Source organism: Pleurodeles waltl, chromosome 3_2 (genome assembly GCF_031143425.1).
Source record: "Pleurodeles waltl isolate 20211129_DDA chromosome 3_2, aPleWal1.hap1.20221129, whole genome shotgun sequence".
In the NCBI taxonomy this organism is placed as follows: domain Eukaryota; kingdom Metazoa; phylum Chordata; class Amphibia; order Caudata; family Salamandridae; genus Pleurodeles; species Pleurodeles waltl.
The window spans coordinates 213,316,082-213,338,468 of record NC_090441.1 but is presented as its reverse complement, the minus strand read 5'-3'; the positions used below and the strand labels follow the sequence as shown (position 1 = coordinate 213,338,468).

Genomic DNA, 22,387 nt, shown 5'->3' with positions numbered 1-22,387 from the left:
ACATAGTGAGACTTCTCAGGCGCTACACGTTACTGCAGCCACAGCACCTCAGTATGCCTGGATAAATAAATCTTATAGGACTGCCTCTTTTATTGTATTTTTTGTACAGTTCCTACATTGCCCTGGGCTACTTCAGGGCACCTTAGAGGGCGGGGAAGGAGGGGAAACAGGAAGGAGTGTGAAGAACCAGGTTAGGTGCTGCCATCTAACAGGCAGTGCATGTACTGCACGTGTGGGGTGCAGGGGGGTCTTCTGCCTGTCGCCCAACACACCTGCATCTAGCAGGGGAGGGTGGGGGTCTTCAAAGATGGAGAGTCTGCACATCCTCTGTACACAGGCATCAGGTCCTGTGTTGTAATGTGATAGGGTACACAGAGGGGAGGCGGGCTCTTCCGACAGGAAGGGTCTCAGCAGCCATCTTGGACTCTAGGGAACCAAGGCATAAGAAGCCACCCTCAAGAGACCCTGGTGCCAGATCTGTTGTTATTAGCAGACCGGGGCCACAAGTACTACCCTGCACTCTGGGACCAGCAAGGAGAGTCTGCACCATCAAGGCCTGCACCTGGTGGCTAGAGCAAAGAGGGACTGTGACTGCAAAGTCCTCCTTAAGGAGAAGTCATTGCCTCTAGACTCCAAGGGCCAGTCAACGTGGCTCCTTTTTGCAGCACAGGGACACAACAGGTGAAGAAGCCTGCTAGGGCAGGTTTCAGTCCACAGTTTTCAGGCCACTATCATTGCTGCAATGCAGCGACTGGGAGGAAGACCTTACGCACAGAGTTGCACTCACGTTTCCTGAGCCCAGGACTGCTGACGGAGAGATGCTGGGTACCTTCAGAACATGAGCTGTCAACTAAGGAAGGGTTGGCCTGTGACCGTGACACTGGGTGACAGGTAGTCCAGTGGCAGTGGACTTTGGCCGGACAGGAGAGGACCTTGTGGGACATTGACCTTGCAACCAGGGCCCCCACACCACCTTTGTGGGCTGCGGAGTACCTGCAGGAAGACCCTCGCAACCACATTGCATCCACGGCATCCTTAGAGCTTCTTTAGCATCCTTCACACTTGCATCAGGACCACCCCGTAGGAATCCATTGCAACCCAGATAAAGTGCCTGGAACTGCTTGAAGAGTGCCTCTTCTGTTGAGGTAACTCTCCCTAAGGACTTTGCTGGCCCATGTGACTAGTTCTTAACTGGTGTTGATTGCCCCAAGGAAGTCTAACTGGTAGATCTTTTTGTTTTGCTGTCTAAAATCTTATAAAAATACAGTCTATCTTTTTTAAGTTGCTGTCAGATTTTTTGAGTGTCCTTTCAACTTCTGCAATTGTTGTGGTGCTGTTTAAATGCTTTACATGTGTTCCTTTGTGTAAGCCCTGCTGCTCAGCGCCACATTCTTCCTAAGGTCCAACAGAAGTTTTAACAAATGAAGCCAAAGTGTCTTAAAGTGGTGGGTAAATGTATTACACAGTGAAGTTTCACAACCACACCATATAATACACCCCATTTCCTCACATTGGTGGCAGTGGTGGGATAAAACACACCAAAGGCCCTGCTCAAAAAACCCAAGGGAGACCCGAAGACCTCAAGAACTACCGGCCCATCTCCCTCCTCCCCTTCCCAGCGGAGGTCATCGAGAAGATAGTAAACAGCCAACTATCCTGCTTCCTGGAGGACAACAGCACACTAGACATCTCCCAATCCGGCTAACGAAAGAACCACAGCACCAAGACCGCTCTCATCGCCGCAACCGACGACATCAGGATCATGCTCGACAAAGGTGAAACCGCTGCCCTTATCCTCCTTGACCTCTCTGCAGCCTTTGATACCGTCTGTCACCACACACTCCGCGCATGCCTCCACGACGCCGGGATCAACTACAAGGCCCTGGATTGGATCACATCCTTCCTCTCCGGTAGAACTCAGAGAGTCTGCCTCCCTCCATTCCTGTCGAAAACCACCAAGACCATCTGCGGAGTCCCCCAAGGATCCTCTCTCAGCCCAACCCTTTTTAAGATCTACATGGCACCGCTCGCCAACATCGTCTGATCTCACGGCCTCAACATCGTCTCCTACGCGGACGACACCCAACTGATCCTCTCACTCACCAAGGACCCCACCACCGCTAAGATCACTCTCCACAACCAACTACATGCCATTGTCAACTGGATGGAGACAAGCCGCCTCAAACTGAATTTGGATAAGAGTGAGATCCTCATCCTCGGCTCCAACCGCTCAGCCTGGGACGACTCCTGGTGGCCAGCCACCCTAGGAGCCGCATCAGCTCCTACCACCCACGCACGCAACCTCAGCTTCTTACTAGACTCATCGCTCACCATGAACCAGTAAGTCAACGCCGTCACATCCTCATGTTTCAACACTCTCTGCATGCTTCGCAAGACCTTCAGATGGATCCCCATCGAAACCAGAAGTACGGCCACCCACGCCCTCGTCAGCAGCAGGCTGGACTACGGCAATGCACTCTACGCTGGAACAATGGCCAAGCTCCAGCGGAAACTTCAACGTATTCAGAACGCCTCTGCACGCCTCATCCTCAACATCCCACACCACGAACACATCTCAGCCCACCTCAGAGACCTACACTGGCTTCCAGTCAACAAGAGGATCATCATCAAACTCCTGATCCATGCTCACAAGGCTCTCCACGACGCAGGCCCTGCCTACCTCACCCTTGCCACCGTCCCCCGCATCCACCGTCCCACAACCGGCGGCAGATCCTTCTCCCACCTCGCCGCCAAAACATGGAAACCCCTCCACCGTCAACCTACATCTGACCCAGGACCTCCTGAGCTTCAGGAAACGACTCAAGACCAGGCTATTCGAGCAGTAGCAACCCCCCCCCAGCGCCTTGAGACCCTAACGGGTGAGTACCGTGCTTAACAAATGATTGATTGATTGACCAAAGGTGATTAAAGTAATGCTTGCAGTAAATCTAACCACTGGCAATTGCACACATCGATCTTTTTACCACCATGACAGCTCCTTTTACACCTAGCAATATGCAAATTAGTCTTGACCCTGCTCCACTGAGGCTTTAGACACCATTGTCACATTCACAGACACTGCTGCTATGTGTACCCTAAGTATAATGACTGCAAACACCAGTTTCAGACACCGCCATTGCATTCACACACACTGCAGCTCTATACACACATCATGGTTAATGATTGCTCTCACATCCACAGACGCACTGGTTTCAGGCATTGCTGTCTGATGCACACACACACCAGCTTCAGACACCTGCATAATACTTGCAGATCTTGCTGATATACACACACATACACCATTTTTAGTGATTGTTGTCACATCCACAGAAACACCCCAGCATCAGACACTGCCATCACACTCACACACACTGCAGCTATACACACACCGCGTTTAGTAATTGCTGTCACATCCACAGACAAACACCGGCTTCAGACACCTCCATCACACTCACACACACTGCAGTTATACACACACCGCGTTTAGTAATTGCTGTCACATCCACAGACAAACACCGGCTTCAGACACCTCCATCACACTCACATGCACTGCTGCTATACACACACCACATTTAGTAATTGCTGTCACATCCACAGACAAACACCAGCTTCAGACACCTCCATCACAATCACACGCACTGCTGCTATACACACACCGCGTTTAGTGATTGCTGTCACATCCACAGACAAACACCAGCTTCAGACACCTCCCTCACACGCACTGCTGCTATACACACACCCTGTTTAGTGATTACTGTCACATCCACAGGCTCACACCAGCTACAGACAAACACCAGCTTCAGACACCTCCATCACACACACTGCAGCTATACACACAGCGTGTTTAGTGATTGCTGTCACATCTACAGGCGCACACCAGCTGTAGACAAACACAAGCTACAGACACCTCCATCACATGCACTGCTGCTATACACACACCGCGTTTAGTGATTACTGTCACATCCACAGGCTCACACCAGCTACAGACAAACACCAGCTTCAGACACCTCCATCACATGCAGTGCTGATATACACACACTGCGTTTAGTGATTGCTGTCACATCCACAGACAAACACCAGCTTCAGACACCTCCCTCACACGCACTGCTGCTATACACACACCCTGTTTAGTGATTACTGTCGCATCTAAAGGCGCACACCAGCTACAGACAAACACAAGTTACAGACACCTCCATCACATGCACTGCAGCTATACACACACCGTGTTTAGTGATTACTGTCACATCCACAGGCTCACACCAGCTACAGACAAACACCAGCTTCAGACACCTCCATCACATGCAGTGCTGATATACACACACCGCGTTTAGTGATTGCTGTCACATCCACAGACAAACACCAGCTTCAGACACCTCCCTCACACGCACTGCTGCTATACACACACCCTGTTTAGTGATTACTGTCGCATCTAAAGGCGCACACCAGCTACAGACAAACACAAGTTACAGACACCTCCATCACATGCACTGCAGCTATACACACACCGTGTTTAGTGATTACTGTCACATCCACAGGCTCACACCAGCTACAGACAAACACCAGCTTCAGACACCTCCATCACACACACTGCAGCTATACACACACTGTGTTTAGTGATTGCTGTCACATCTACAGACAAACACCAGCTTCAGACACCTCACTGACACGCACTGCTGCTATACACACACCGTGTTTAGTGATTGCTGTCACATCTACAGGCGCACACCAGCTACAGACAAACACCAGCTTCAGACACCTCCATCACACTCACACGCACTGCTGCTATACACACACTGCGTTTAGTGACTGCTGTCACATCCACAGGTGCACACCAGCTACAGACAAACACCAGCTTCAGACACCTCCATCACACTCACACGCACTGCTGCTATACACACACTGCGTTTAGTGACTGCTGTCACATCCACAGACAAACACCAGCTACAGACACCTCACTCACACAAACTGCTGCTATACACACACCGTGTTTATTGATTGCTGTCACATCCACAGACAAACACCAGCTTCAGACACCTCCATCACACACACTGCAGCTATACACACACTGTGTTTAGTGATTGCTGTCACATCCACAGACAAACACCAGCTTCAGACACCTCACTCACACGCACTGCTGCTATACACACACTGCGTTTAGTGACTGCTGTCACATCCACAGGCGCACACCAGCTACAGACAAACACCAGCTTCAGACACCTCCATCACAATCACACGCACTGCTGCTATACACACACTGTGTTTAGTGATTGCTGTCACATCCACAAACAAACACCAGCTTCAGACACCTCACTCACATGCACTGCTGCTATACACACACTGCGTTTAGTGATTGCTGTCACATCCACAGGCTCACACCAGCTACAGACACCTCCATCACACTCACAAGCACTGCTGCTATACACACACTGCGTTTAGTGATTACTGTCACATCCACAGGCTCACACCAGCTACAGACACCGCAGTCACACTCACACGCACTGCTTTGTTAGACCTGGCAGCCTTACGATGGTCTCCTCCGCCAACCTTTTGCCTTCCTCCTCCACTTTCCTGACCTTGTTTTTGTTGGTGTAAGGACTCTGCGCACTTTAACACTGCTAACCAGTTCTAAAGTGCTTGTGCTCTCTCCTCTAAAACATGGTTACATTGGCTTATCCCCAGTTTGCATATTTAATTCATTTATAAGTCCCTAGTAAAGTGCACTGCATGTGTCCTGGGCCTGTAAATTAAATGCTACTTGTGGGCCTGCAGCACTGACTGTGCCACCCACTTCAGTAGCCCTTCAAACATGTTTCAGGCCTGTCACTGCAGAGCCTGTGTGTGCAGTTGTATACTGCCGTGTCTACCTGGCAAAATAAGCCTTTTGGCAGGCCCAAACATTCTTTTTTAGGTGGGGCATAAGCGTACGGCTTCTTGTATACTTTTAGTATACTTTACTTCTGTGGGCTTTAAGCAATTTCATTTGTTTGTTTAAGTGTCAGTTAAAAGTCCTTGCTTGCTAATGGTCAGTCATGCCTCTTTGTCCCTCCTTTTCAAGTCTCTGCTAGACAGAGCATGAGCTCCGTCTCTGGGCTTCAGTCCACCCACAGACTTTCAATTTGCTTGTTCCATCATCACTCTCGCGTTCTTTGTTCCCATTTGTGCATGGCATGAATACGTTATGCCTCTCCTGTGTTTGACCCTCCCCCCCAGAGCATGGACTAAGTACATGTAAACATCCTCAGATCCTATTTTGGGAACTACTTTTTTCCTTTATCTCGTAGCACTCCATACAGTGCTCGTGTTTTCAGGTCACTTGTTCTCTCTTTTTTTTTTTTCAATACAGTTTTATATAGCGCAAACACCACTCAACTGTATTATTAAAGAGCTTTACATAAGCGCTAGTTGCTATACACAAGACACATTTGTAGTGTGGGAACAGGGAGATCAAGTGATTTGTCCAAGATCACAGGGTGTTCTGCGGCCGCCGAGACTCGAATGCGTTTTTCCAGCTCTATAGTCCGCAGCTCTGACATTAACGCCCAGTCCTCTCTTCCTGTCCTGACCCTCCTCATTTGCCTCTCTTCACCTTCTTATTCTTAAGTTCTCTCTCCCTGCAAGCGCTCTGTTTTCTACCCGCCACCCTTGTAGCTTTCCATGCTACCCCTCCCCCACCTGCCGTAGGGTTCCTAATTTTGAACTACAAATGGCGCTTTCTTGTCAATGTCGTTTCTGATTTGAGTATTGTTCCCAAAGATATACACGTCTGCTCGGTCCTGCCACAGAATATTCATCACTTCCAAGGCCTCTTTGTGCACAGCTGAACTGTGTCAGAAGTGTTCTTGGACCGTCCACAACATGTGGGGCATGAAGAGACCTTTATTCATAGCACACGTGTTCTAAGAGAATAACTACTTCAATGTTTGGAAGATATGGGAAAAGGAGGCATGAGGAGTTGAAGCTATCTGTCTAGAATCACACGCTCTCGAACTCCAAACTCCAAACTCCAAAGCAAACAATGAAAAATGCACTCTTTGGAGTGCACTTTTGACTGTGTTTAGCGCCACATAAATGTACAAAGCACGTTAAAACGCTTTGAGATCTTCACTCATAAGCGCCAATGTGATCTTCGCTCACATAAACAATACACAGTCACTCGATATTAGATATAGCTTTCTAACAGCTGGACATCAAGCAGCCCTGCCAGAGGCACACACAATGGGAGCTTAGTTGGGACTTGATGGACTATCTAGGACAGAATGGGAGGGACTTGCTGGCCACGGCCACACTTACACCTTTAATAGGATGTGTCCTGTGCACACACAAAGAGCTTAACAACCGTGTATTGTCACTCCAGCCATCTTGGAGCCAGGGCAGGGGACGCAGGGAATTCCTTGCACTTCAAAACCTCCGTCTACCTACTGCCACCTTCCAGAACCAGGGCACCAAGGTATAAATACTGGATCTCGGAAACCACCACTTCAGTACACTTCTGACCTGTGGATACTCTGCCAGGAAGTACTGCTAGGCTGCTAAAGGACTGCGACTCTGCGAGACCGTACGCAGCTGGACTCCTGCTTTGCTGTGCAGACCTGCTGCCTTCTTGCCTGAGTGAGATGGACTGCACCTGCATCTCTTGACTCCAAAACCCAGAGTGCTTTCAAGTGCTAGTTGGCTGGACTTCTGATCTGAAGTCGCGGGGAGATAAAAGACTTCCAACCACCCTACATCTGCACCTGGACTCTGCCGTCTGTGAGTCTACCCTGCCAAGTGGTGCCATGCCAGTCCTAGACCCTTGGAAGTGGGACCAGGTGCTTGCCAACAGAACTAATGCATCACCTATGCTGAGCAGCGCATCCTCCAGCAGAACCGACGAATCACCTCTACAGATCAGAGCATCCCCGAGCAGACTCAACGCATAGCTGCTACTGCGTGAATTGGACCAGTCACAAAAACAACCTCTCATCGCTGCAGCAACCCACATCTTGGGGACCGACACATTGCCTTCGGAACCACCACTGCACAACATCCTCTCCGGTGCAGCTCCTCACATCACGTCGACGGCAGCCTCTCCAGAAACACTGAACCTCCACATAGCACCTTCACCACCCTTCAGAATCGACTGCATAACATCTCCTCACACTGGCCAGGCATTCCACACCCTTTCAATAGGATCCTCGATGTTGATGCAACACGATCTCACACCTCACCTTGTTGCATCTCGGAACTGACGCATAGTCTTGGCTGCGTGACACATCTTCAACTCGGATCCACCCAATGGTCCTCAACCAGAGTTTAAGGGCCTAACTGGGTCCCTGTAGCTGGCCCGCAATCCATTGCGGTCGGTCTGGTGCGACCAGATATCCCCAACAGCGATTCTTGCATCTTGCTGCTATTTTTAATTTAAAAATTTAAAATTCAATATCTCTGGTTATACTAATTGGATTTTTGTTGTTTTGGTCTTGTTTTAAATATTAACATCTACTCCATTTTCCTAGCTCTATTGTGGGCTCCTTTTGTGGTGTGTTTTCACAGTTTTACATCTGAAGTGGTGCACCATACTTTACACATGGCCTCTAGGTTAAGTCTGACTGCTCTGTGCCAAGCTGCAAGGGGTTGGGCACAGGTTAGTTTGGGGGTGCTGGTGTCTTATCCTGTCAAGGATTGTGGTTGCTGCTCGACCAGAGCTCATCCCCAGTCAACCAACAACTCACTCTGTCACACCTCTGCTGTTACAGCCATTTGTGATTGCTGTCACATTCACAAACACTGCCATCACACTCACACTCCCTGCTGCTTTACACACACCGTGTTCAATCAAGGACACACCCCGGTTTCAGACACCAGGTCACAGAGACACACACCAGTTTCAGACACCAGGTCACACAGACACTGCTGCTATATACATACCGGTGTCAGACACCAGGTTAGACAGGCACTGCTGCTATATACACACCGGTGTCAGACACTAGATCAAATCACACTCAAGGACACACACCGCGTGTCAGATACTAGATCACATCACACTCACTGACACACACCAGTTTCAGACACCAGGCCACACAGACACACACCGGTTTCAGACACCAGGTCAGACAGACACTGCTGCTATATACATATCAGTGTCAGACACCAGGTTAGACAGACACTGCTGCTTATACACACACCGGTGTCAGACACTAGATCAGATCACACTCACGGACACACACCGGTGTCAGACACCAGGTTAGACAGACACTGCTGCTATGCACACACTGTGTTTAGTGATTACTGTCACGGACACACAGACACAGGGTTCAGACACCAGAACACAGTACACTCACAGACACACACCAGTTTCAAACACCAGGTCACACAGACACTGCTACTATACACGCACTGTGTTTAGTGATTACTGTCACAGACACACAGACTTCAGACACCAGGTCACACAGACACACACAGATTGTTTAGTGATTGCGTTCACAGGCACACAGACAGAGCCTTCAGACACCAGGTCAAACAGACACAGGCTTCAGACAACAGGTCACACAGACACACACAGATTGTTTAATGACTGCGTTCACAGGCTCACAGACAGAGCCTTCAGACACCAGGTCACACAGACCCAGACTTCAGACACCAGAACACACAGACACACACAGATTGTTTAGTTATTGCGGCCACAGGCACACAGACAGAGCCTCCAGACACCAGGTCACACAGACACAGGCTTCAGACACCAGGTCACACAGACACACACCGATTGTTTAGTGATTGCGTTCACAGGCTCACAGACAGAGCCTTCAGACATCAGGTCACACAGACACAGGCTTCAGACAACAGGTCACACAGACACACACAGATTGTTTAGTTATTGCGGCCACAGGCACACAGACAGAGCCTTCAGACACCAGGTTACACAGACACAGGCTTCAGACACAAGGTCACACAGACACACACAGATTGTTTAGTTATTGCGGCCACAGGCACACAGACAGACCTTCAGACACCAGGTCACACAGACACAGGCTTCAGACACCAGGTCACACAGACACACACAGATTGTTTAGTTATTGCGGCCACAGGCACACAGACAGAGCCTTCAGACACCTGGTCACACAGACACACACTTGTATGGTGATTGTCATCACACACACACAGACACACACGGGTTTCAGACACCAGGTCTCATAGACACTGCTACTATACACACATTGTGTTCAGTTATTGGCGTTACAGACATATACTTCCTACACCAGGTCATACAGACACAAGCTTTAGATACCAAGTCACACAGACACACACAGACTGTTTAGTGATTGCTGTCATAGACACGCAGACAGAGCCTTCAGACACCAGGCCACACAGACACAGGCTTCAGACACCAGGTCACAAATTGCTTAGTGATTGCGGTCACATCACACCCACGGACACACACCGGTGTCAGACATCAGATCACACCACACCCACGGACACACACCGGTGTCAGACACAAGGTCAAAGAGACACTGCTGCTATACACACACCTTGTTTCAGACCTCAGATCACACCCACGGACACACACCGTTGTGAGACACCAGATCACATCACACCCACGGACACACACCGGTGTCAGACATCAGATCACATCACACCCACAGACACACACTCTGCCGTGTGACACAAAGACCCTCGGCTGCCGCAGCCGGGGCACCTGTGCAACCCAGGCAGACTCCCAGCCCCCACCACCGATCCCCGGCCTTACCGGAGGCTGGCACCGGGCAGGGGGCTGCAGGCAGAAGGCGGTGGGTACCCCCAGGGGGGGCTCCGGGGGCGCAGCTGCTGCTGGTGTCTGTCTGCTGGGCCTGAGCTGCAGATGCCACCACCCTGCCCACGCGTCATCTGTCCCTGTGCCCCCACCCCCGGGTACTGCCCACCCCGCGTGTGCACCCCCACCCCAACACACCCAGGCACTGCCCACCTACCACCCCCTGCACGTGCACCCGCACCCCAGGCGCACTGCCCCCCCCCCCCCGCACGTGCCCCCACCTCCTCCCACTCACCTCCCTCCTCCTCATCCCTCTTTTCTGCCCTCCCTCCCCATCTATCTGCAGCTCCCCCGAGCTCAGTGTCTTGTCACTGCCCCTCCTGCCTGCAGCCCTCCCCTTCCCCGCCCACGGCTCACATTCTCCTCACTGCCCCTTCACTACTCCTTTACCACCCCTCCTGCCCCTTCACTGCCCCTCCTGCCCCTTCACTGCCCCTCCCGCCCCTTCACTGCCCGCCTCCCTCACGGCTCCACCCCTTCTCGCCGTGACCTTCGGCACCGCGCTCCACCTCAAGGGCTATTTTGGGTTTCATCGTCCGGCAGGGACGGGACAGAGGAGCGGGAGACTGAGAGAGGGCTGGAGAGAGAGAGACAGACAGACAGGGTGAGAGACAGAGACAGAGATAGACAGACAGGGTGAGAGACAGAGACAGAGAGACAGAGCTGGGGAGAGAGACAGGGCTGGGGAGAGAGAGACAGAGCCAGGGTGAGAGACAGAGCTGGAGAGAGAGACAGAGCTGGAGAGAGAGACAGGGCTGGAGAGAGAGACAGAGCTGGAGAGAGAGACAGGGCTGGAGAGAAAGAGAGAAAGAGCCGGAGAGAGACAGAGACAGAGCCAAGGTGAGAGTGAGAGAGAGACAGAGCTGGAGAGAGAGAGAGACAGAGAGACAGAGCTGGAGAGAGAGACAGAGAGACAGAGATGGAGACAGAGACAGGGTGAGAGACAGAGAGAGAGAGACAGAGCTGGAGAGAGAGAAAGAGACATAGACAGAGCTGGAGACAGACGCAGGGTGAGTGACAGAGAGACATAGCTGGAGAGAGAGACAGAGACAGAGCTGGAGAGAAAGAGGGAAAGAGCTGGAGAGAGCTAGAGACAGAGCCAGGGCGAGAGAAAGAGAGAGGCAGAGCTAGAGAGAGAGAGAGAGACAGAGACATAGCTGGAGACAGAGCCAGGGTGAGAGCCAGAGAGACAGAGAGAGAGACAGAGCTGGAGAGACAGAGAGAAACAGAGCTGGAGACACAGCCAAGGTAACAGACAGAAAGAGAAATAACTGGAGCGATAGAGAGAGACAGAGCTGGAGAGACAGAGAGAGACAGAGCCAGGGTGAGAGAGAGAGAGAGAGAGCTGGAGAGACAGAGAGAGACAGAGCCAGGGTGAGAGAGAGAGACAGAGCTGGAGACAGAGCCAGGGTGAGTGACAGAGAGACTGAGCTGGAGAGAGAGACAGAGACAGAGCTGGAGAGAAAGAGAGAAAGAGCTGGAGAGAGCTAGAGACAGAGCCAGGGTGAGAGAAAGAGAGAGGCAGAGCTGGAGAGAGAGAGAGAGAGACAGAGACAGAGCTGGAGACAGAGCCAGGGTGAGAGACAGAGAGAAAGACAGAGCTGGAGAGACAGAGAGAGACAGAGCTGGAGACACAGCCAAGGTAACAGACAGAAAGAGAGAGAACTGGAACGACAGAGAGAGACAGAGCTGGAGAGACAGAGAGAGACAGAGCCAGGGTGAGAGAGAGAGAGAGTCAGAGCTGGAGAGACAGAGAGAGACAGAGCCAGGGTGAGAGAGAGACAGAGCTGGAGAGAGAGACAGAGCTTGAGACAGAGCCAGGGTGAGAGACAGACAGAGAGCGAGACAGAGCTGGAGCGAGATAGAGACAGAGCTGGAGAGAGATAGAGACAGAGCTGGAGAGAGATAGAGACAGAGCTGGAGAGAGAGCGAGACAGAGCTGGGGAGAGAGTGTGAGACAAAGCTGGAGAGAGAGAGAGGCAGAGCTGGAGAGAGAGAGAGGCAGAGCTGGAGAGAGAGACAGAGCTGGAGAGAGAGAGAGAGAGAGAGAGAGAGAGAGAGACAGAGCCAGAGTGAGAGAGAGAGCAAGATAGGGACGGAGCTGGAGATAGAGACGGAGCTGGAGTCAGAGCTGGAGAGAGAGAGAGAGAGCTGGAAAGAGAGAGCGAGAGACAGAGCTGGAGAGAGAGAGGCGTGAGTTGGAGAGAAAGAGAGAGTGATACACAGCTGGAGAGAGAGAGACAGAGCTGAAGGGAGAGAGAGACACACACCCGCTGGAGAGAAAAAGAGTGCTGGAGACAGAGAGACAGAGCTGGAGAGAGAGAGACAGAGCCAGAGGGAGAGAGACAGCGAGATAGAGACAGAGCTCAAGACAGAGCTGGAGAGAGAGAGACAGAGCTGGAAAGAGAGAGCCAAAGCTGGAGAGAGAGAGAGAGAGAGAGAGACAGAGCTGGAGAGAGAGAGAGACAGAGCTGGAGAGAGAGAGAGAGAGACAGAGCTGGAGAGAGAGACAGAGCTGGTAAGAGAGAGAGATGAGATAGCTGGAGAGAAAGAGAGAGATACACAGCTTGAGAAAAAGAGAGACTGAGCTGGAGAGAGAGACACACACACCGCTGGAGAGAGACAGTGCTGGAGACAGAGAGACAGAGCTGGAGAGAGAGAGACACACATAGCTGGAGAGAGAGCTACACAACTGGAGAGAGAGGGAGACAGAGCTGGAGAGAGAGACACACACACCGCTGGAGAGAGACAGTGCTGGGGACAGAGAGACAGAGCTGGAGAGAGAGACACACACACAGCTGGAGAGAGAGCTACACAACTGGAGAGAGAGGGAGACAGAGCTGGAGAGAGAGCTACACAACTGGAGAGAGAGAGAGAGAGAAAAACAGAGCTGGAAAGGAGGTGTGAGCGCGTCTGTCCTTTATTGGTCTGCTATTGTTAATTTATAAGAGGACGCCTTAGAGGTTGGATAGACCTTTTGACTGCGCTTAGAGTGATCCCACCATAAATCCCAAATATAACGTCATTATCAATAAACAACATCAATCACCCAAGGAGTCCGAACTCTTTACACACCATGACCCCTTTGGTCAGGAATAACCACACCTTTATGTAAAAGTTAGAAAGTTTATTTCTCTGTCTTAGCAATGCTAAGGTCACCTAAGTTAGTCTCAAAACCAACTGGTAAATATATAAGAAAAGCTGGTTGACCCAGTCTTCTAAAGAATCTCAGTTTAACTGAAGCATTGATCGCTGAGTACTCCAGAGTCACAGGACAGTTTAAGAGCAAGAATAACCGAGCAACAGACATAACCTACATTGAGGATCAGCAACTGAGTAGCATCAATTGTTATTAATGACTCGTTGACATTCTCTGGGCCTCCCTTACTAACCTTCGATTAGAATAGCTGTTTGGGCTTCATGCAAAACAATTTGCTCAGAGCAAATTTGGAAAACATCTAGCTATGACTCTAACAAAATAGCTGTTGGTACCTAGAAACAAAGAACATAACCTACAAGAATAGTAGCATTTTTTCCCATATGGATCAGCAAGCCGCGATTCTCTTCGTCAGTTGGACATCAGTTGGGTCAGCAACGGGCAGTAGAACGGGACGGTTTACAGACGGGGACTCCAAGCTCTCGAACCATTATGAAGCAACATCTAAAGGATCAGCATTCAGCATTAAAGTTTGAGCAATAAAGTTAAAGATAGAAATAAATCATCAGGAACTGTTCGACTCCTCAGACAGATTAGAATAAGAGCTTCTCTAGGGAGAAAATAAAACTGGGAATGAGCTTTCTCCTCTCTGCAGTCGGGCTACGTTAGAATCGTCTAAAGGACTTCCCACATTGCCATCGATCAAAGAATCGTACGTTTACAATCAGTCCAGTAAGGATTAAACTCCAGTGCTAAGATATAACCAGACTTTCGTTCACATGTGGATGATTGGCTTCTCTTCTCCTGTTCCCACCATCAGGTAACATTTTTGTATCCATCCGTACTCCAGTCGGTGCATCCATTGTTAGCTCCTGGGATCATCGCTGTCACACGCACCAAACTATACAGTGTAGCAGTTACTAACACAAGATATTCTAGTAGGCGATCCTCATGAGAAAGTTAAAGAAATCTGCTAAGGTTCCGTCAGCACGGTGTGAATAATACGTTTTAATTTCTCTAGACATGCATTCCCATGATATATTTAACAGTGCAGATTAACATGAGCTGTGCAACTAGGCCCAAACGTCGCTAACTTGAGGCCTATAATTAATAAAGCAAATACATAATGCAAAATCATTAGTATAACACACTACTACAAGCTCTCTTGTTACGGGCACTTCAATTTATTTTAATATGGATTTAATAATGACACTTCCTGATTAATGACGGCCGCTTAGGTGGGCACATTTTGCAAGTGTAGGAGGCTGGCCTGGCTTGTAGTGGGTACCAAGGGGTACTTGCACCTTGCACCAGGCCCAGTTATCCCTTATTAGTGTATAGGGGTGTCTAGCAGCTTAGGCTGATAGAAAAGGTAGCTTAGCAGAGCAGCTTAGGCTGAACTAGGAGACGAGTGAAGCTCCTACAGTACCACTAGTGTCATATGCACAATATCATAAGAAAACACAATACACAGGTATACTAAAAATAAAGGTACTTTATTTTTATGACAATATGCCAAAGTATCTCAGTGAGTACCCTCAGTATGAGGATAGCAAATATACACAAGATATATGTACACAATACCAAAAATATGCAGTAATAGCAATAGAAAACAGTGCAAACAATGTATAGTCACAATAGAATGCAATGGGGAGCACATAGGGATAGGGGCAACACAAACCATATACTCTAGAAGTGGAATGCGAACCACAAATGGACCCCAAACCTATGTGAGCTCATAGAGGGTCACTGGGACTGTAAGAAAACAGTGAGGGTTAGAAAAATAGGCCACCCCAAGACCCTGAAAAGTGGGTGCAAAGTGCACCTAAGTTCCCCAGAGAGCACAGAAGTCGTGATAGGGGAATTCTGCAAGAAAGACCAACACCAGCAATGCAACAACAATGGATTTCCAGACGAGAGTACCTGTGGAACAAGGGGACCAAGTCCAAAAGTCACGATAAAGTCGGGAGTGGGCAGATGCCCAGGAAATGCCAGCTGTGGGTGCAAAGAAGCTGCCACCGGATGGTAGAAGCTGAGGATTCTGCAAGAACGAAGAGGGCTAGAAACTTCCCCTTTGGAGGATGGATGTCTCACGTCGTGAAGAAGCTTGCAGAGGTGTTTTCGTGCAGAAAGACCGCAAACAAGCCTTACTAGCTGCAAGGGTCGCGGTTAGGGTTTTTGGATGCTGCTGTGGCCCAGGAGGGACCAGGATGTCGCCAATTGCGTGAGGAGACAGAGGGGGAGTCCAGCAAGACAAAGAGCCCACTCAGAAGCAAGCAGCACCCACAGAAGTGCCGAAACAGGCACTACGAAGTGGAGTGAACCAGAGCTCACCCGAAGTCACAAAGGAAGGTCCCACGATGCCGGAGGACAACTCAGGAGGTCGTGCACTGCAGGTTGGAGTGCCGGGGACCCAGGCTTGGCTGTGCACAAAGGAAATCCTGGAAGAGTGCACAGGAGCCGGAGCAGCTGCAAAACACGCGGTTCCCAGCAATGCAGTCTAGCGTGGGGAGGCAAGGACTTACCGCCACTAAACTTGGACTGAAGAGTCACTGGACTGTGGGAGTCACTTGGACGGAGTTGCTGAGTTCAAGGGACCTCACTCGTCGTGCTGAGAGGAGACCCAGAGGACCGGTGAAACAGTTCTTTGGTGCCTGCAGTTGCAGGGGGAAGATTCCGTCGACCCACAGGAGATTTCTTCGGAGCTTCTAGTGCAGAGAGGAGGCATACTACCCCCACAGCATGCACCACCAGGAAAACAGTCGAGAAGGCGGCATGATCAGCGTTACAAGGTCGCAGTAGTCGTCTTTGCTACTTTGTTGCAGTTTTGCAGGCTTCCAGCGTGGTCAGCAGTCGATTCCTTGGCAGAAGGTGAAGAGAGAGATGCAGAGGAACTCTGATGAGCTATTGCATTCGTTATCTAAAGAATTCCCCAAAGAAGAGACCCTAAATAGCCAGAAAAAGGAGGTTTGGCTACTTAGGAGAGAGGATAGGCTAGCAACACCTGGAGGAGCCTATCAGAAGGAGTCTCTGACGTCACCTGCTGGCACTGGCCACTCAGAGCAGTCCAGTGTGCCAGCAGCACCTCTGTTTCCAAGATGGCAGAGGTCTGGAGCACACTGGAGGAGCTCTGGGCACCTCCCAGGGGAGGTGCAGGTCAGGGGAGTGGTCATTCCCTTTTCCTTTGTCCAGTTTCGCACCAGAGGAGGGCTGGGGGATCCCTGAACCGGTTTAGACTGGTTATGCAGAAATGGGCACCATTTGTGCCCATGAAAGCATTTCCAGAGGCTGGGGGAGGCTACTCCTCCCCTACCTTAACACCTTTTTCCAAAGGGAGAGGGTGTAACACCCTCTCCCTGAGGAAGTCCTTTGTTCTGCCTTCCTGGGCCAAGCCTGGCTGGATCCCAGGAGGGCAGAAACCTGTCTGAGGGGTTGGCAGCAGCAGCAGCTGCAGTGAAACCCCAGGAAAGGCAGTTTGGCAGTACCTGGGTCTGTGCTAGATACCCGGGGAATCATGGGATTGTCTCCCCGATACCAGGATGGCATTGGGGGGGCAATTCCATGATCTTAGACATGTTACATGGCCATGTTCGGAGTTACCATTGTGAAGCTACACATAGGTAGTGACCTATGCGTAGTGCACGCGTGTAATGGTGTCCCCACACTCACAAAGTCCGGGGAATTTGCCCTGAACAATGTGGGGGCACGTTGGCTAGTGCCAGGGTGCCCACACACTAAGTAACTTAGCACCCAGCCTTTACCAGGTAAAGGTTAGACATATAGGTGACTTATAAGTTACTCAAGTGCAGTGTAAAATGGCTGTGAAATAACGTGGACGTTATTTCACTCAGGCTGCAGTGGCAGGCCTGTGCAAGAATTGTCAGATCTCCCTATGGGTGGCAAAAGAAATGCTGCAGCCCATAGGGATCTCCTGGAACCCCAATACCCTGGGTACCTCAGTACCATATACTGGGGAATTATAAGGGTGTTCCAGTAAGCCAATGTAAATTGGTAAAATTGGTCACTAGCCTGTTAGTGACAATTTAGAAAGAAATGAGAGAGCATAACCACTGAGGTTCTGGATAGCAGAGCCTCAGTGAGACAGTTAGTCATAACACAGGTAACACATTCAGGCACACTTATGAGCACTGGGGCCCTGGCTGGCAGGGTCCCAGTGACACATACAACTAAAACAACATATATACAGTGAAATATGGGGGTAACATGCCAGGCAAGATGGTACTTTCCTACACCAAGTCAGACATTATTTTCTATTTTAGCCAACTTTCTATGCAAACCCTTAATTCAAATACATGAAAATTAACTAGTAATAAATTCAGCGTTCACAGAGGGACGGAAAGTAGAAGAGAAAAAACGAAACAGAGAGACCGAGTGAAAGGAAGAGAGAGTGAAAAACAGAGAGAAAATGAGCGAGGCAGACAGTAAGAGGAAGAGAGTGAGAGTATGAGGGAGAAAGACAAATGCAGGAGACAGGGACAGCCAGTGAGGGGTGAAGAGACGACAGGGTAGAGGACAGACAGGCAGAGAGAGCAGTGCAGTGAGGTAAAGAAAAGAGAGGGGACAAGATGGATGGAGGAGGAGGAAGAGAAGGAAGGAGAGAGTGCTGCGGAGGAGGGTACACGGAGGGGTGGCCGAAGGAGTCAGACACCAGAGAAGCAAGCGAAGAGACTATAGAGGGAAAGAGACAGCACTTCACACACACCAAAGAAGAGGCAGAGAGAGACAGACAAGAGGCTACGTAGAGGAAGAGAGACAGTCAGGAGGACACAAAGGAAACAGTGGGAGGAGGAGAGACAGCCTGGAGCACACAGAGGGGGAGGGGAGATAACCTGGAAGACACAGAGGGAGGAGGAGAGACAGATAGGAGGACAGAGAGGGAGGAGGAGAGACGGACAGGAGGACAGAGAGGGAGGAGAGACAGACAGGAGGACAGAGAGGGAGGAGAGACAGACAGGAGGACAGAGGGGGAGGAGAGAAGGACAGGAGGACACAGAGGGAGGAGGAGAGACAGACAGGGACACAGAGGGAGGAGGAGAGACAGGCTGGAGGGCACAGAGGGAGGAGGAGAGACAGACAGGAGGACAGAGAGGTAGGAGGAGAGACAGACAGGGGCGACACAGAGGGAGGAGGGGAGACAGACAGAGGGACACAGAGGGAGGAGGAGAGACAGCCTGGAGGGCACAGAGAGAGGAGGAGAGACAGACAGGGGGAGACAGAGGGAGGAGGAGAGACAGACAGGAGGACACAGAGGGAGGAGAGAGACAGGAGGACAGGGAGGGAGGAGGGGAGACAGATAGGGGGACAAAGAAGGAGGAGGAGAGACAGCCTGGAGGGCACAGAGGGAGAAGGAGACAGACAGGAGGACAGAGAGGGGAGAGAGACGGACAGGAGGACACATAGGGAGGAGGAGAGACGGACAGGAGGACACAGAGGGAGGAGGAGAGACAGGCTGGAGGGCACAGAGGGAGGAGGAGAGACAGACAGGACACAGAGGGGGAGGAGAGACAGACAGGAGGACACAGAGGGAGGAGAGACAGACAGGAGGACAGAGAGGGAGGAGGGGAGACAGACAGGGGGACAAAGAAGGAGGAGGGGAGACAGCCTGGAGGGCACAGAGGGAGGAGGAGACAGACAGGAGGACAGAGAGGGGAGAGAGACGGACAGGAGGACACATAGGGAGGAGGAGAGACGGACACATAGGGAGGAGGAGAGACGGACAGGAGGACACAGAGGGAGGAGGAGAGACAGGCTGGAGGGCACAGAGGGAGGATGAGAGACAGACAGGGGGAGACAGAGGGAGGAGGAGTGACAGACAGGGGGGACACAGAGGGAGGAGGGGAGACAGACAGAGGGACACAGAGGGAGGAGGAGAGACAGCCTGGAGGGCACAGAGAGAGGAGGAGAGACAGACAGGGGGAGACAGAGGGAGGAGGAGAGACAGACAGGAGGACACAGAGGGAGGAGAGACAGACAGGAGGACAGAGGGGGAGGAGAGACGGACAGGAGGACACAGAAGGAGGAGGGGAGACAGACAGAGGGACACAGAGGGAGGAGGAGAGACAGCCTGGAGGGCACAGAGAGAGGAGGAGAGACGGACAGGAGGACACAGAGGGAGGAGGAGAGACAGACAGGGGGACACAGAGGGAGGAGAGACAGACAGGAGGACAGAGGGGGAGGAGAGACGGACAGGAGGACACAGAGGGAGGACGGGAGACAGACAGGGGGACACTGAAGGAGGAGGGGAGACAGACAGGGGGACAGAGAGGGGAGAGAGACAGATAGGAGGACACAGCGTGGGAGGAGAGACAGACAGGAGGACACAGACAGGACGACACAGAGGGAGGAGAGACAGACAGGAGGACACAGAGGGAGGAGGAGAGGCAGACAGGACAGAGAGGGAGGAAGAGAGACAAGACAGGGGGACACAGAGGGAGGTGGAGAGACAGACAGGGGGACACAGAGGGAGAAGGAGAGACAGACCGGGGGCACAGAGGGAGGAGGAGAGACAGACAGGAGGACACAGAGGGAGGAGGAGAGACAGACAGGAGGACACAGAGAGAGGAGGAGAGACAGACAGGAGGACAGAGAGAGAGGAGGAGAGACATACAGGGGGGCACAGAGGGAGGAGGAGAGGCAGCCTGGAGGGCACAGAGAGAGGAGGAGAGACAGACAGGAGGACACAGAGAGAGGAGAGACAGACAGGGGGACAGAGGGAGGAGGGGAGACAGACAGGGGGACACAGAGAGAGGAGGAGAGACAGACAGGAGGGCACAGAGGGAGAAGAGACAGACAGGAGGACAGAGAGGGAGGAGGAGAGACAAGACAGGAGGAAACAGAGGGAGGAGGGGAGACAGACAGGGGGACACAGAGAGAGGAGGAGAGACAGACAGGAGGACAGAGAGGGAGGAGGAGAGACAGACAGGGGGACACAGAGGGAGGAGAGACAGACAGGAGGGCACAGAGGCAGGAGGAGAGACAGGCAGGAGGACAGAGGGGGAGGAGAGACAGACAGCAGGACAGAGAGAGAGGAGGAGAGACAGACAGGAGGACACAGAGGGAACAGGAGAGACAGCCTGGAGGGCACAGAGGGAGGAGGGGAGACAGACAGGAGGACACAGAGGGAGGAGGAGAGACAGACAGGGGGACACAGAGGGAGTAGAGACAGACAGGAGGACACAGAGGGAGGAGGAGAGACAGACAGGGTGACACAGAGGGAGGAGAGACAGACAGGAGGACTCAGAGGGAGGGGGAGAGACAGACAGGAGGACACAGAGGGAGGAGGAGAGACAGACGGGGGACACAGAGGGAGGAGAGACAGACAGGATTCAGAGGGAGGGGGAGAGACAGACAGGAGGACACAGAGGGAGGAGGAGAGATAGACGGGGGACACAGAGAGAGGAGGAGAGACAGCCTGGAGGGCACAGAGGGAGGAGAGACAGACAGGTGGACACAGAGGGAGGGGGAGAGACAGACAGGTGGACACAGAGGGAGGAGGGGAGACAGACAGGGGGACACAGAGAGAAGAGGAGAGACAGACAGACAGGGGGACACAGAGGGAGTAGAGACAGACAGGAGGACACAGAGGGAGGAGGAGAGACAGACAGGGTGACACAGAGGGAGGAGAGACAGACAGGAGGACTCAGCGGGAGGGGGAGAGACAGACAGGAGGACACAGAGGGAGAAGGAGAGACAGACGGGGGACACAGAGGGAGGAGAGACAGACAGGACGACTCAGAGGGAGGGGAGAGACAGACAGGAGGACACAGAGGGAGGAGGAGAGACAGACGGGGGACACAGAGAGAGGAGGAGAGACAGTCTGGAGGGCACAGAGGGAGGAGAGACAGACAGGTGGACACAGAGGGAGGGGGAGAGACAGACAGGAGGACACAGAGGGAGGAGGGGAGACAGCCTGGAGGGCACAGAGAGAGGAGGAGAGACAGACAGGGGGACAGAGAGGGGGGAGAGACAGACAGGAGGACACAGAGGGGAGAACTCAGAGGGAGGAGAGACAGACAGGAGGAGACAGAGAGGGAGGAGAGACAGACCGGGGGCACAGAGGGAGGAGGAGAGACAGACCGGGGGCATAGAGGGAGGAGGAGAGACAGTCAGGAGGACACAGAGGGAGGAGGAGAGACAGACAGGAGGACACAGAGAGAGGAGGAGAGACAGACAGGAGGACACAGAGGGAGGAGGAGAGACAGACAGGAGGACACAGAGAGAGGAGGAGAGACAGACAGGGGGACACAGAGAGGGAGGAGGAGAGACAGACAGGGGGACACAGAGGGAGGAGGAGAGACAGACAGGGGGACACAGAGGGAGAAGGAGAGACAGACCGGGGCACAGAGGGAGGAGGAGAGACAGACAGGAGGACACAGAGGGAGGAGGAGAGACAGACAGGAGGACAGAGAGGGAGGAGGAGAGAC

The 22,387-nt window shown here is 52.0% G+C and overlaps 1 protein-coding gene across 1 annotated transcript in view; it reads right to left on the bottom strand.

Annotated features, from left to right (window-relative positions):
• SLC4A3 (solute carrier family 4 member 3) overlaps positions 1-10,860 on the bottom strand; it is a 706,827-nt gene extending 695,967 nt beyond the window's left edge. Inside the window, exon 1 of the mRNA XM_069227213.1 lies at positions 10,724-10,860. The gene's annotated coding sequence lies outside the window, so the exon portion shown is untranslated. The remainder of the gene's footprint in view (positions 1-10,723) is intronic.
• Positions 10,861-22,387: the final 11,527 nt, after the last annotated feature.